Genomic DNA, 17,197 nt, shown 5'->3' with positions numbered 1-17,197 from the left:
CAACACCTCCACCCCTACTAGACCTATCACTTCGGTAAATGTTATAGTTAAAAGGACACACTGTGGCATCGTTGACCTTATTAGTCAACCATGTTTCAGTCAAAAAAAATAAATCAATGTTATTCAAATTTATATAGTTCTCTAAAATATAAAATTTATTTAAAACAGATCTTATATTAGTGTAACAAACTTTTAAATAGTTGTTGTTACAATTTATATAGGAAAACTTGTTAGTGTTAAAATTAATTCTATCACTTAATAAGTTTATACCCGTTGACTCACGATTTCCTCCATTAATCCCAGATGTCCTGGGAGCGGTAACGAAAGGGCTGTTTTGTCAGTTCAACTATCTTGTTGTTCCTTATAACATATTTTATGTCCAATTTATTCTCATCAGCGATGGCTTGCTTTATTTTAACTTCTTTTCTCAATTTTCTGAAAGCTTCAATTTCCAAGAGAGTTCTGTCAGGGTTGATGTAGACTTTTGATTCAATTTCACCATTAAACATTTTCAAATCTCTCAGTCTTAACAGTCTGTGTTTGGATGCTAAATTATTTAATTTGACTATAATTGGTCTGATTTTGTTAGCTGCAATTTTACCAACTCGATAAAGTGACTTAAATTCTTCTTTTTTCATTTTATTTTCTCCTAATACTTGTTGAATTATTTTTAGATCATTTTTGCAACTTTCTAGTGCATTATGAGTTGAATTTTTACTTTCTGGAATGTTAAATATTATTACATTTAAAGCCTTCTTTTCTTTCAGTTTTTGTTCATTTTCAGCATCTATTTTTTCTGCTACTAAATTTAATTTGGTACTAATGTTTGTGATAATTTCTGTTGGTTCACTTTTCTGCATAGCATCAGCATATTTGGAGAATTTAGCTTCAAACTTGTTAAATTTAGAAGAAAAATCAGACTTAAATTCTGAGAAACTTTTTTGTAATTCTGTAATTCTATTTTCTATATTGTCTATTCTCTTACTGCTGAATTCATCTTTTTGAATCTGATCAATGTTATTTTCAATAATTCTACTTTTTTCATTATAATCTTTCTTCAATTTAAGCATCTCAGCTTGAAAACAACTAAATTCATTGTCCTTCTTGCTTCCAATGGCAATCAGTTTTTCTTTCAGCTGTTTCCCAATTTTGGAGGACTCAACTAATGCTTTAATTTCAGCTTCAACAGACATTTACTTTTTTATATTACAAAACCTTTCTTTCTATAATTAAGAACACCACTAGGTTTTCAAATTATATGCAGTAAAATATTTAACATCTGCTTAAAGTTCACAAAAATGTCATAAGCAAAAAAAAACTACTGCTGACAAAAATAGCTAAATAAATATATTTTTTACTAAAAGGGTTTTAGTTAGTCAAAAAAAAGGCGTTTTTTCTGCAAATGTTTAAGAACTAGTTTTGTTTTTGATTTTTAAATTTTTTCCTAATAAAAGTCTTAGTTTTATCTTATAGTTTAAACATAGCTGACTTCAGTCTCTATTTTTATTATATAAGTGTTAGTTATTTATTAAGTGCTATTATTCTAGTATTACTATAAAGAGTTATTCCATGAAAAATTAACGATTATACTTCAAAATTCTAAATACTTATAAAGCAAAAAAAAACAAAGTTTTTTAACTTAGAATAAAACAAAAATATTTGTTCAATAAATTGAATATTTGAATATTATGTATAAATAACAAATATTTTTTTCTATAAAACTTTCTTAGATAAAATTAAAGATTTATCAGCTGACAAACAATGAAATCCTTTTTTGTGCACAAATTTTATCTGGAAAATAAAAAAAGCAATGTAAAATTACATCATGTGAAAAAAATTAAAGTTTAAATAAAATATTCTAAATAATTAGAAATTTCTGAAATGTATTATGTAGTAGCAATGAAACTATTAAATTAATAAAAACAAAAAAAATGACCTTAATATTTTTTTTGCTGTTATTAAAAGAATAAAAAATTTAAAAAATAAACAATAGAAATTTTGATCGTTGATAAGTTTTATCAAGTGTGTGTTTCCCCTTTAACTAGTTTTCAAATTAAAACTTTATATTCTAGCATATTTTTTTTATTACTTAATTTTTGTTTAACAAATCAAATAGTCTTAAACAAAATGTAAAAACAAAATTCAACTGTGTGTAAAGTTATTAAGAAAAAGCTTTCTTGACTTTATATTTTGTGAACGTTTTATTAATTTAGTTTTATTAATTTAATTTTACAGTTGTTTTACACTACTACTTATTCAATTTAATAAAGTCCTGTTTTTTAACATTATTAAAAACAGGTAAATAATTTAAAATACATTATGAATAATAAAATAACTATGCTTATGTGTGTTTTGCAAAACAATTTTCGTTTAGTATTACAAGTATATTCTTGCAGTAATGATAAAATTTAATAGTTTTAAATACTTGAACTATTTATAAACATTTTTTTGAACAAGTTTTAAAATTTACATTAGTATATACGATTTTAAAATAAAATCAAGCGATTTTTTTGTATCTTTTTTTTTTTTGCAAAAAGGTTACTTAGTATGCTTTGTTATACAAATAACTGGAAACTGAAATTTAAGTTTATTAAAAAAAAAAACACAAAAAAAAACTATGGTCTAAAGACTTCTATGTATAAAAAATCCTCGGTCATCGAGTCGTGCTCCACACTAAAATTAAACTATAATAAGCTAAAAAAATAAAATTAGATATTAACAGTTAAAGTTCAAACTGTAAAGAAAGAAAGATTAACGATACTAATATTGTAAAAAAGAATGACAGAATTTTTAACTAGTTAAATAGTTAATAAAAGTTATTGTTTTATTTGAGTAGTTAATTATTTATGTTATTTTCTATTTATGAAAATTATAAATGGCAATATAAATTAAATTCTTTATTTATAAAGATCTAATTTAATGCTATTTAAGTTTTTAGTGATGTAAAACTATTAAATAGTTTACTAGATGTAATTACTTACTGATTATAACTAAAGTTGGAAATATTTTAATCTGTTTTTGTCATTACTTAATTTTTTATCAATGAACAAATGAAGTCGCTATTAACATGTATATTAATTGTTCTGGCAAATAACTTTACAATTTGTCAAAATCTGAAAAAACGTGTTTTATTCTGCAATGAAAAATTTACAAAAAACACAAACAGAAGTTATACAAACTACGAGGGCTGTTTATTGGAAAAAAGATATGGGTACTTTTATCCTGGTTAGTAATTAGTTCAGTTTGTAAGAAACAATTGTTAATGGTTCATTTAAGAACCTTAAAAGAAACTTATGTATATTGTATTTTTCTAAATTTAAAATTATATTGTAAACTACAGGATACTCATCTTCTTACACAGAACATTGTACTGCAGAAAAATTAAAAATTGTTGAAGAGGGAAAAGTTGTTGATTACTTTCTTCTTACGTACATTGATGGTTAGATTGCTTTATTTTTAGGTGTATAAACAACAAACAAAATAAATTACTTGTTCAGGGTTTTTTTGATGTTTTTGTTTTAAATAATTGAAGTTACAAGTTTGAACTTCACTCAATTTATAGTCAAAATACGGAAAGTTTTAAACGTTACACAAGTATAGTTTACTTTCGTTAAGTTTAAGAGCTTTTAGTTTAGCTATGAAGAAAGTGCATACATAATAAAACATTATTTTTACGTAGATAAGTTCATAATTTGTTATACTTTAATGAAAACAGTTATGGTTTTTGTTTTTTTACAATACTGATATAATTTCAATTTCTTAAACTGCTTTTTGTTTTTTAATTTAAGAAACAAACGATAAATATGGAAGAGATATTGAAATTAGCCTTTTTGCTTATGAACGTGACTGTTTTGTAACATACTTTTCGCCATTACCAGTTGATAACTCAAGAATAAATTCAGTAAGTCAAATTGTTTTTGTTTGTGTTATATTATTTACAGCTTATTTGAAGTTCTACAATAGCACTAAATGCTTTGTTTGTGTAAGCCATAAGTTTTCATTAACCGTTTTAAATTATAAAAAAACTAAACTGCTTATCAAAAAAGATTCAGTAATAATTAAATTAAACAAAACCTAGTAAAAAACAAAACTAAACTAAAAAACAAACTTGAAAAAAATATAAGTAGTACTGCTGTTTTTAAAAGTGTTTATATGTTATAAACGGTTTAAGTTTAGCTGACTATTTAAACATGTATTTAAGTTTTTAAGTATTGAATTAACTATAACATTTTAATTTTGATTTTAGACGATGTTTGTGTTCAAATTAAACCCACTTGGAGACCCACTTTATAATGATTTTGCGAAACTGTATGGTGAATGGATGATAAGTTTTTACATTTTTCCGTGGCGTCATGTAAATTGTAGACAAACAATACGTATTAGTTACGAGCACCCTCGCACGCCACCTTTAAGTTTTAGTCAATGTTTTAAGGAAGTAACTGCTCTGAACAACATTAAGCGAACAAGTTCTCAACTTGGACAGTATACTTCAAGTAGGGGTTATTTTGTTTTTTTTGTTGGAGAAAATAAATTCAGAGAAGACATTTTACACAAAGTAATAAAAACTCCATACAGATACAACAATTACTCAGCTGCTCATTGTTATAACCATTTTGAATGTCCTGCTAAAGAAGAAATGAGTTTAAGTTTGAAAACAAGTAGAGTTGATCAGTTTTGTAAAGTTATCCGATTTTTTAACTTTTTATTATTCGATGAAATTACTTTAACACAAGTTTTTGGTGTTGAAAATGATCTTATTTACTTTAACAACTCTAATTTACTTAACTATCTACGTATTTCAAGCTCTTACAACTATGAGCGTTTTCAACACATTGATGAAAGGTATCTGAAAACTTTTGGATTTATCAATAAGTTTTGTACAATATGCAACAATAACGCACTAAACTGCTATTGGTATTTTATTTGTGACTACAATAAAGACGAAATCATTGAAATTGAAAAAGTGTGCGATTTTAACTTTGATTGTCAAGATCAGTCTGACGAAAGGTATTGTTCAAGTAAGACACATTTTAACTGCATCACAGGATTTCCAGTTTCAGTTAGCAGAACAAAAGTTAATGATAACCAAATAGACTGTTCTGATAGGTCAGATGAATGTAAGGATAACCCAATAAGTTCAGCAGAAGAAATAATTAAAAACCCAACTTTACGAAAGTATATATGGTTTTCTACTGTAGCAATATTTTTTCTGAATATTGTTGCTTTAATAAAGTGCTATGCAGAAATAAAAAACCTGGACAAAACGCGTTTGGTTAATTTTTACAATCTTGTATTTGTTATCAATATATCAATTTCCGATATAATTTTTGGCTTTGTTTTGGCTACATTAGCGTTGTTTTCAACTAAATTTTCAGGTAAATATTGTTTTTATGATCTAGAATGGCGTTCCAGTTTACCTTGTAATATTATAGGAATTTTCACTATAGTTTCATCTCAAACATCCTTAAATTTATTGGCATTGATGACTGGGTTTCGACTGTTTACAGTTTATAAACCATTTAATAGTTTAGACAACTATAAAAACAAAGTTATTTTTTTGTTAAGTGTTTGCTGGTTTATACCAATACTGTTATCAATTACACCAATAGTCTTACAAAAACAATTCATGCAAAGTATGCTTATTTCAAGCAACATGTTTCTAAAAAATAAAAGTGTCGATTCAATAGTGAATTTTGCTGATTCGAATCAAAATAACCAATTGAAAGATAATCCAAGTTTTAGTATTCCACTGTTAAAAAATAAAAAAAATACTGAACATTTTAAAAATTGGTTTATGAATAAAGATGAAATGAAAAAACAGTACCCAAACACAAGTATCATTGTAAAAAATACTTTTGGTTTTTACAGTTCATCATCAGTTTGCCTACCTGATTTTTATTCAAAATCTTTATTAGCCAGAAAATTTTCTTTTGTTTTAATGAGTTTTAATTTACTTTTGATAGTTTTAATATCTGTCGGATATTTGTTAATATTTTTAGAAATAAGATCATAAAAAGTAAACAACCGTTCTAGGAACAAATCGAAAAATAAAAAAAAATTTATGATAAGAGTGTTTTTGATTGTGGTTACAGATATAGTCTGTTGGTTGCCAATAATTGCATTTACTTACGCCAGTTATTATGGATGGATGATTCCTGACATTGTTCACCCCCTATCTTCTATTGTGCTTCTGCCAATCAATAGTGTTATAAACCCATTTTTATACTCAAGAGTAGAGTTAGTGTTGTATGGAATAATAAAAAAGTTTGTGCAGATGTGTTATGAAAGGGTAAATGTCAGAAAAATAAGAGCGTCACTTTTGCGCGGAGCATCACTATTCTACGAAGCGACACGCTTGGATAAACCAACATTTTTGCACGAAACGTCACTAGTTTAATCAAAAAAGTCGAGTTTGAAAATATATTAACAAACTGTTTATTAATTTATTGCTAAACTAATAAAAATTAAAGAAAATACTACTAACTAATAAATTTAAAGCAAGTGAAAAAATGACGCTTTGTAAAAAAGTGACTCCGTGCTTTTGTGACCGATTTATTTTACAACTGACTAATGATGTACAAATGGACAGATCATATAAATTAGTTTTGAAACTTTACTGACTTAAAACAGTAAAATCGCCTAACAACTAAATCAAAATAAAAGTTATGTAAAGGCTTATTCGCCTTTTCTTTACACAACATAGTGTAAAAATTAAAAACTAAAAACCTTGCAATAGTAATAACTGTTAGTTTTATACGCTAGTTGTTCTGTATTGAAGGTTTATAATATTGTACACCCCTTGTTCTCTATTGTTCTTTTGCCAGTTACTAGTTTTGTTAACCCATGTTTACAATCAAGAGTAGATACAGTTATGTATAAACTTATAAAAAAAATATGTTACTAAAATTTGCAAAAATGCACAAGCTTCATTTTTACACAGAGCGTCACTTTTAAACGAAGCGACACTTCTACACGAACCGACACTTCTACACTTTAGCTTATTCAAAACAGTACAATTTCAAGACAAGTTTACAAACTTTTCATTCATATATTGAAAAAGAAAAAAGTTTAAAGAAAAAGGTCTTATTTAAAACAGTTAAAGCTAGTGCAAAATCCTGGTTGTTTGTTTATTGGAAATTACTTCTAATTGTTCGGTTATTGGAAAATTTTAAATTGTTTAATGATTAGCACAAATTGTGCCTGTTTGTTCGGTTAATGGAGCCACTGTACTTGGTTATTGAAAACTGTTAGAACATTTTACTGTTGTCGGTATTAAAATGCATTGAAGTATTATATGTCATTAGAACTGTTTTGTAAAAAGAATGATCTAAAACTGAGTATATTATTATTTTTAACAAATACGTTTTTAGAAAAATGGATTTTAATCTTTAAAATTTTTAAACATTATTTTTGAAAGTTTATTTTTTGTTATCGATCTACTTGTTAACTAAACTTACTTTGACGTTTAACCCTTAAAACAATGTTTATAAAGTTCTAATTTTAGACTTGTCAATAAATATTTCAACGTCATATAATATTGATAGTCTATCAAAAGTAAATTACCATAAAATAATGTACTAAACTGTTTGTTATATATTTGTAAAATATTGTTTGTCTGTTTAAACTTATAAACTATAGATGTTGAAAAAATTCTGTAAAATTTTTGCTCTAACACTTTTTTATGCTTTAATTAAAACGAAAGTGTTTAAAGTGTTTAAAGGTGATGAAACTAGTACAAATATTAAAAACAACATTTTGATTTGTCTTTAGTATATACATTTTTAAAATGATTTATTTTCGGACATGTTTAAAGGTCTACAACGTTACTCTAAGAAATTTATAAAATGCTCAGATTTTGAAATATGTAAATAAATCCTTTTGCATGTAATTAATGTTGCTGATTTTTAATTAAAAAAAATAATAAACTGACATTTTTAATAAAAAAAATTTTCTGTTGTTATTCCAATCACACAACTCTTGAAAGAATTGTATTTCTTTAATAATTAAAAGAAAAAGTATAAAATGCATATAATACTAAATTATTTTTTTAAACTTTGGGTTAAACACTATTGTACAAATACATTTTTGATTTATTGACATTTATTTACTTTTTATCATTTAACTCTTATATTTTCAATGCACTGAAAAATGTTATTGTTAAATATTAGGTGGACAACCTTTATTTTAAGTAATTTTTGTGAAAAGAAAATCTTTCAACTAAAGACGTATATTAAAACGAAAATTTGTAAAACATCTTGAGTTGTTAAAAAAAGATTAAAGTTAAAATACTAAAACTAGTATCAAAATAATAAACACAATTCGTTATTTAAAGTTCGATATTTTTTAAATGTTAATAAAATTGAATATTTTAAAATCACACTTCTATTCTATTTTTATCAATGAAAGAAAGGTTAAACTTTGTGTTTTTTGCTTTCAGAAAAAAACTTGTGACTTCAATGGGTTTTTTTTTCAAAAACCAAAAAATAACATTTTCTGAAATATCGTTTTAAAAACTTTAGAAGTAAACTAAGTTAAATTCGAATAGTTTTTAAAAAAACTTTAAATAATAATGCAAAAGTTAGTATTCTATCTATTCTTATAAAAGCTTTATTTATTAATAATATTACATTAAATTTACAATTCTTATTTTAATTTCTAACATGGTAGTATCAACTCACTTAAGCCTTGTGCTAAACAAATTTTGTATTTATTATTTTATTTTAGATAACTATTAATAAAAGTTAGTAATTTAAAAAATATATAATTATGAAAAACTTTTATAAATGTTTTTTATTGACAATGATCCAGTGACACAAATGTTTAGGTTAAACTAATTAAAGCAAAAAAAATTATATTGAAATAGATTTTTCCTTCTTTATTTCTTATAGAAAATTTGTTTTGTTACTAAAAGCAACTTCATATTTTATTGCATGAATTAAACAACTAGTATACTTAAACAACTTTGAATTCAAACAATATATATATTAATATTAGTGTAACTTTTATTCAATCTTAAAATAATAGAACTACAAAGGATATAAAATCCAAAGTACGAATGCTACTGGCAGGGTGGTAACTTTTTGGCTCTTTCTAATTTTAACTACTTTTGAAAATAACAACTTCATAAAACATAACTGTTCTCAATACAATACATTTAAAAACAATTTGAGAATAGGTTTTGATTTAATTTTTTGATTTTTATTAAATCTTTGTCTCATAAAATAAGTATAGTCTCAAAATGTAATAAGAGTAAATCAAATTCCAACAATTCAAATTCTTAAAACTAACTTGAAAGGGCCACAACCAATAAAGTAGTTTATATTTGTCAAATATAAAAAATGTATATGTAGGTCCTATTACTATCTAAAAACCAATTTTTTCTTTTTGCAAAACACTAATTTGATTTTGAGATATATATTAAATAAAGTAAAAAGCATAGTTATTTTTATTTTATTTTAAAATATCGTAAAAACTATTTAGGATTTTGCAAAAAAAAAAAAGTGGCTCGTAGATTTTAATAAGATCTACATATGAGGGTTTTATTTTTTTAAGTTATATTACTTTTTGAAATATATTCCTTTATATATATATATTTTAATTTGAATTGTCGGAATTTGAGTTGTACGATTTTGAACAGTCATATAACGGAGAAACGCATGTAATAAGACTAAACAAACATAATTTATTTAGTATTTTTTATAAATATTAAAACTATAACTTAAGTTTATTTGGTTAGTTTACTGGTTTTTAATACAATAAGTAACAATTTATTTTGTATCTACACAGCTTAATATGTTTAATTTTTAGAAAGTAATTATATTATTTGTTGTTTATAAACTTGGTTAGTTCAAGTTGTTTAGTTTAAATAACTTAACAAAGGTTTACTAAACTACAACTCAAACTAAAAGTAGCTTGAAAATGTTTATTTGAAATTTTTAATGAGAAAACGAAAATAAAATATTGCTCATAGTTTAAAATAATCATCAGTAATTTTTTTTTAATTATTTTAAAACAAACTAGCAAGTATAAAAAACTGTGTCTAATGAAAAAAACAAAAGCTTTGGAGTACAGGATTAATCTAAACTAAAAACTAAACACAAAATACAGTAAAACTTATATAATTTGTAAAATGTTTAGTAATGTATAGTGTATATTAAGTATACAAGTAAGAATAGTAATAGGGTTGTTAACACCATAGAGGAATATAAGTTTTGTAGACGTTTTTGTTCGAAGGGTCAGATATTAAAAAATTAAATCCGTGGAGGATAGGAGCATTTCAATTTCATTTAAGTCACTTAAATTAATCAATTTTCTAATTAATCTTGACAAAATATTAGTTATATGTGATATTTGTTTACTTTAGTTTTCTAGTGAAAGCTTTAAATCTCCTGTAAGTTGTACCTAAGATTTTTTTCACTTCATTTTAAATCCCAAAAAATATAGTGTAAGTTTTATAATTTCGTCTAGCAAGCAAGAATTACATGCTCGCTGGCCGCAGTTTTATCTTTTACGGGCTCCGCTTAAGTTTTGTTAACATTGGTAGGCCAATCATTTTCATTCTGCGGCCCTTACGTTACCCATCATTAGTAAGCATAAGAAAAAATAAAGTTTCCGTTTTGTACAACTTAATCGTGCTTGCAATCAGGGGCGTAGCGTAGGGAGGGACACTGGCGTATGCGTGCCACCCAAAAAAAGAAAAGAAGTAAAAAAAAAGAATGTAATTTCTTTATCCTTTTTTGTTTAGTTTTTCTGCGTAGTTTGCCTTTTTTCAACAATGTTTAATTAGAACTCGAAAAGTTAAACGAAATTTTGTATATAAATTAGTGACAAGTTAGGGCAATTACCCAATTTACTGATTCGGTGCGCAATCGAAAGAGCGCACCGATGTTGATGAAAAACTCCATAAGGAAAAAAATTATAACTTCCTTAACTTCATAAGAATTTAGACTCAAAAAGAACGCAACTAATTAGTGCACCGCAGTAGTATAACCTTATGACAGATTTTTCTATAAAAGGTTTAAAAAATACGTCACGCTTAAAAAAAATTAAACAATTTTACAAGTTTTTTTTTATGCTACAATAAATGCTAAGACTATTGCTAGTTTTTGTAAACATACAAGAAAAAGCGTGTTGGCCTATGAGAAATAAACTTTGTTTGTGATTTTTATTTTAAACGAATACAATCAGATGAATAAAATTTAAAAAGTATACTTTTAATTATTTTACAAAGTTGTAATAAATTGTAATAACAGTTATAAAGTTGGTTTATTTTAACTTCTGTGGAACTTTATTTAAGTTATGTGCAATGAGGTGTTGCTATGACTGTTGTATTGTATATTAAAGAGATTGATTTTTTTTTTAAATAAATCAGATACTTTCGTTTTATTGAATATATTCATTTTTAAAGATATAAAGTTTACTGTAAGTAGTATAAACAATTTTTATTTAGTAAGTTTACATTTGTGCAAGTACAAGTAATTCTAATGAAATTTATACCATTTTGAAAATTAATTTTGTAAAATATAGGTATTTCTTAAAACAGTTACTTCAAACTTATACTACTTAATGAATTTATTTCATTTATATTATTTATATAAAAAAATATTTTAATAGCTAATTACAAAAGTTTTAATTTAGGGCAGTAGTTCCCAACCTTTTTGATGCCCCGAACCCCAAAAATATTTTTATTTGCTCTCGCACCCCTTGCAGTACATGTAATGATTTTTTTAAAAACAATTTTATAGAAAACGATAAAAATTTGTTTATAAATTTTTTATAGTGGTCTATATTAACAAGAATTAAATATATGAAAATTAAAAAATACAACAAACTGCATAAGTTTTTTTTTTTCTAAGGTAAAAAATAGCAGAACTCATACTCATTCTGCAACAACAAACGTTTTCTGAAGGTCAAGCAAGTGAGTTTTAAGCTCATCACTCGTTATTCTACCTGCCCCTGCCCTATCTTTAAATAAGTTTAAAAACAATTAACTTTTAATCAAACGAAATAAAAATGAATCTAAGTTTCAACACAAAAACAAAACTTTTATTTTAAACCAACTAAAGTAAAAACAAAAACTAATCCTATTTCTTCAATAAAACTCCCATTGACACGTCGTTTGGCAAATACTCACAACGTATTTAAGGGAAGTTTAAGTTTTTATTTATTTTAGATTTTTTTAAAAAGATTTAGAATTAAACAAAAGATACACTTTAAATTTAGTGATATTTTTGTTTCTATTTATTATAAAATTATAAGTAAATGTTATTCTTTATTACTAAATTAGTATTAAGTTTGAAAGCTTAGGTTACAATTATTAAATGTACAATTAAATGGCGTAATTATCATTTTTTTTAAATGATTTGAATTGCTTGTTAGCCTTAGAAATCGACAGTTATGTTTAGTGAACAAAGTTTTAGCTTACATTCACCTAAGTTAAAAAAAAAATTTCTTATCTATCAAACAAAATTTAAAAGCCATCTTGCACCCCTTGAATGCTGCCTCGCACCACTAAGGGGTGCGAGCACCCCTGGTTGGGAAACCCTGATTTAGGGGATTTTTTGAGAAAAAAAATTTGCGAACCCCCTGACCAAAATACTACGCTACGCCACTGTTAGCAATGTATCCTAATTACAATATTCCTAGCATTGAACATTTTGTATGGCAAATAACACAAACGTTATTACTTATAATCAAACATGAGTCATTAAAGTAGATAACAAACAAATACTAATAAACACTTTATAGTTTTAATAATATATTTTTACAGTGTTTTGTATCGTAAACGTTACTAAAAACATATGGAAAACATTCACTTACATTATATAAATATTTAACAACTTGTTTTTTTTTTTTTTTGTTTTTAAGTTTTCATTGAATTTACATTTAATTTTACTTAATTTAAGTTAAGCATACCGAAGCATATTTATGCATATTACTATTAACTGCGTGTTGAACGCCTACTACTGAATTTAAATACAATACCTAAATAAATCTAGATAGTATGATATTTTACAATAGACTTTATTTATAAGTTTTAATGCTGCTTCTTTAAAGTTAACAAAAATGCGGATGAAAGTTAGATAAAATAGGGTCGGTCTTTTTATGGGTACTATTTCATGGGCACTATTTTATGGTTAGAATTGCTGTAATTAAATCTGACTTTAAATTTAAGTGACGTCATTTAGGTGTTTCTGCAATTAAGTTGCTGCAATTATATGAAATTTTTGTACTTTTACTTTGAAAACAAAAAATATAAAGTGTCCAGGCTTCTAAAATGTTGAACTCAAGTTTATGTTTATGCAATGTAAACAATAATGGCATAAAAAATATTAACATATTACATTAGTTAATTTTAAATGTTAAAAAATTGCTTAAAGTTAAATTTATAAATGCTCTTTTTTACAAAAGCCAGTTCACTTGAAAATTTATTGTGTCACTTTTTTATAAGTTTAATTTTGTCACAAAAAATTATTAATATTTTTTCTGTCTTCTTTTTTCTAAGACTGCCAGTTTTTATCTCTAATCTAAGTATTAAAATAAAGATAATATTTTTTTTATACTTTTTTTATTAAAGAAGATATAACGTTTACAATTTTTATAATTTGTATTGTATGTAATTATTTGTACTTCTTATATAAAAATAAAATATTAAAAAAAAAGTAAAAATGTCAGCAGCAAAATAGAAGACTAGATAACATAATTTGTCATAACTTAATCGTTTTAAATATAAAAAAATTAAAAATATTTATATATTGTTTATTGAACAACAAAAAAAAAGTGCTCAAAAAGTTTAGTCTAAGGAACTGTTGTACAAAGATATCTTTCGGTTATCGAATCGTACACCATATGCTTTTAAAATTTCTTACGAGCTATTAAATTTAATTATTTATCATTTAAATATTTAATATTTAGTAATAAAGCAATCAGTTAAACGAAATAAATGAAAAAAAAAACTAAACGAAAATTAACTGAATTTTGTGTATAAAAATGTTCTAAAAAACTTGTTTAGTAACATAAAAACTAAAAAATATATATAACTTATAATCAACTTATAAAAGGAAATAAACAATACTTATAGCAAACATTTAAATACTTGAATGATAGGTTACAACCTCTTTAAAGAAATAAAAAATGTAATATGCTAAAATATCTTTCAATTTTATCAGTATTTTGTGCTAAAAGTGTTATTTTTGATTTTAATTAACAACTATAATTGAACAGTAAAAATAACTTTACATATAAAGTAAAATAGTTGTTAAGTCGTTCTTTTTAGGTTAAAGTATTTGTTATAATGTTTATTGCTCTATTTTTTATACTAATTTTATTTTCGTAACAGTTATTAAACAGTTTGATTATTCTATTTTTGTTCTTTTATGGTGAACTTAGTTGCTTAAACATTTGCATTTCTTAATTTTATCATACTTTGACCTGTTGTACATCAAACATTAGCTTGAAATTTGTAAAACAGTAAAAGGCAGTTTATACCTTGGTTCAAACCCTACAAAATATGATGACTTATTAATTTTGTTTTATACATTTCTTGTAACAGGTTTCTTTTTAAAAAGCTATGTCACAAAAAGCCTTTTTATTAATTCGTAAATGGAAACATGATTTTTGCCTTGAAGTAGATAAAAAAATTTGCTTACCTTACGCGGGTGCGTACTTATTGTAGAATACCTTTAATTATAACAGATTAATGTGTATTAAAAATTTAGTGCGTACCTTACGCGGATACATACTTCTTAAAGTGCGTACCTTATCAATGTACTTAATTTGTTAAAAGCGCATTTTGAAATTGTGGTTTAGTTTAGACTAGATTGGAGCCCGAATCAAATGAACATGAATTTGATTTCAGTTCGATATTGGTGCAACATCATCTTAGTTTATTATTAAATATCTAGCTAAGTTTATTTTGTTTGTAAAAAAAATACATAAATGTACTTATACATCTAACAATTGGTTTATGTGTATTCAATTTTGATTTTTTACTTTTGTTTATAAAATCTTAAATACAAAAACTATCGAAAATATTTATAATACGCCAAGCCACTACATCTGTTAGTTTACAAAGTATAAATTACATAAATATACTTATAAAACAAATAATTGGTTTATGTGCGTTTAAGTTTTTATATTAATAAATATTTTTTTATTTATAACACCTTAAATTAAAAAACTATCCATAATCTTTTGATAAGCCTAGCCACTACTTCTGTTAGTTTACAAAATATAAATTACATAAATGTACTTATAAGTCAAACAATTAGTTTATTTGTATTCAAGTTGTTTTTTTTTTGTTTATAAAACCTTAACTACAAAAACTATCCATAATATTTATATAAGGCCTAGACTTTATTTTATTTTTAAACTAACGACATCACATCAAAATATGGGCAGATTTTATTGCAGCAATTCTACCCATAAAATAGTGGCCATAAAATAGTACCCATAAAAAGTCCTACCGGATGAAATATAAGTTTTACCTAAATTATCAGCCTACAATCTACGTACTTGGCTCATTTATTATTTAATATTAAAACCTGCGTCACACTATTTTTTTTTTAATTTTTACCACAGACAGATAAAAGGTTGTTTACATAACTGAAAACATCCTTTCTCAAAAGTATAGTCTAACTGAAATTAAATCTCTAGAACATTACATATAAAATATGGGTTTTGATGTTATGTAAGCAAATAATTTGTAAATATCAGACACTTATTATGAAACTCGTAATGCATGCAGAAAGCATTTAAATATGTTATCAAAAAATTTATGTTCATTTCATGAGCAATACCTTTTTTAATAGTCATAATAAAAATGAAGTTTTTATGATGATACTTACCAAACTGAGTATAAGGTGAGTTAAAACGTACATGTTAGAAAACACGTGCTTAATTTAAGCATTTCAATTCTAATTCGTAAGAAGTGAAAGATTTTTATAACGCAGCGCGAGATTAAATCTGAGATGTTTTAAAACACTTAAAAAAAATTTAAATACCGAATGAAACACTTAAAGAGTGTTTTTGAATTATAAAACTTTAGGTTTTTTATTGTGTTTTTACTCGTACTTGTGTCCTCACATGCAGTAACTTTCCGCTTAATTGAACACTCTGAATCTTGAACACAGAAATCAACACTAAGTGCGTACTAAAGCAGGAAAAATACTGTAAGTGCAAGAACTAACATTTAGTTAATTTTTTACTACAACGTGATAAAACACGTTTTAGTTTTTAACAATATATAGAACAAGTTTAGAGAGTTTAAAGAAAATTTAATTAAAATACATCTGTTAACGTGCACTTATTTAGAAATAACTGACTATTTATATCTTAGTTTTATATACTTTAATATATGCGGTACTACATGGTAATAAAAAAAGACATGAAGTTAAAGAATGTTTTTAAACTTCATATTGTTTTATTTTATTATCATACTTCTTAAACATCATAAACTTTGTTGATAATGAAAGAAAAAAATGCCTTTCAACTCATAATTTTATTTTCAATGACTTCAAAAAAAGCTATAAAACATACAATTATAAACACAATGTTGTTTTATCGCTTTCAAAATTTCATGTTAAAACAAACTTAGTTATATTTATTGATTTAATTTTACTCAGTTTTACGTCTAATTGTCGCTTTAATGTACTTGTAAAAATAGTCTCTACGTTTAGTTTTTTTGCAGTTTATAGAATTTTTTTTTAAGTTTGAGGTATTGTTTCCCACTATTGCAAAGTGTATTTAAATTAGCTTCTACGTAGTTGAAACATTTGCAGTATTATTGTTCTTTTTAGTAGTACTTTTGTTTTATGAAACAAATTTACATAAACATTTTACTTCTAATTGACATAGTCACAAACACATAGATGAACTATTTACGTATGTGTGATGTTTTTAAGTTTATATACATTATGACAGTTGTATTAATTGTGTTTTGTTATTCTGATGAAAAGTTTTTTTATAAACACATTTAATTTTTAAAAATAATTAGTTTTTCATAAGCAAAAGCACAATGATTCAAAGATATTAGAATGTTACAACATGTAAATATTTTGTTTAAATTCTTTAAAATCAAAATTGGTAATATTTAATAAAGCTTCATGTTCTCACGTTAGCATTTGTTTTCAAGACTGGAAAATATAATAATTTATTATAAACAGCATCTCTTAGTTTTGCTCGTTAACAATAACATTGC

This window comes from Thalia democratica, chromosome 4 (assembly GCF_965202585.1).
Source record: "Thalia democratica chromosome 4, ktThaDemo2.hap1.1, whole genome shotgun sequence".
NCBI classification, from domain to species: domain Eukaryota; kingdom Metazoa; phylum Chordata; class Thaliacea; order Salpida; family Salpidae; genus Thalia; species Thalia democratica.
Note: the sequence above shows the minus strand (reverse complement) of the source record.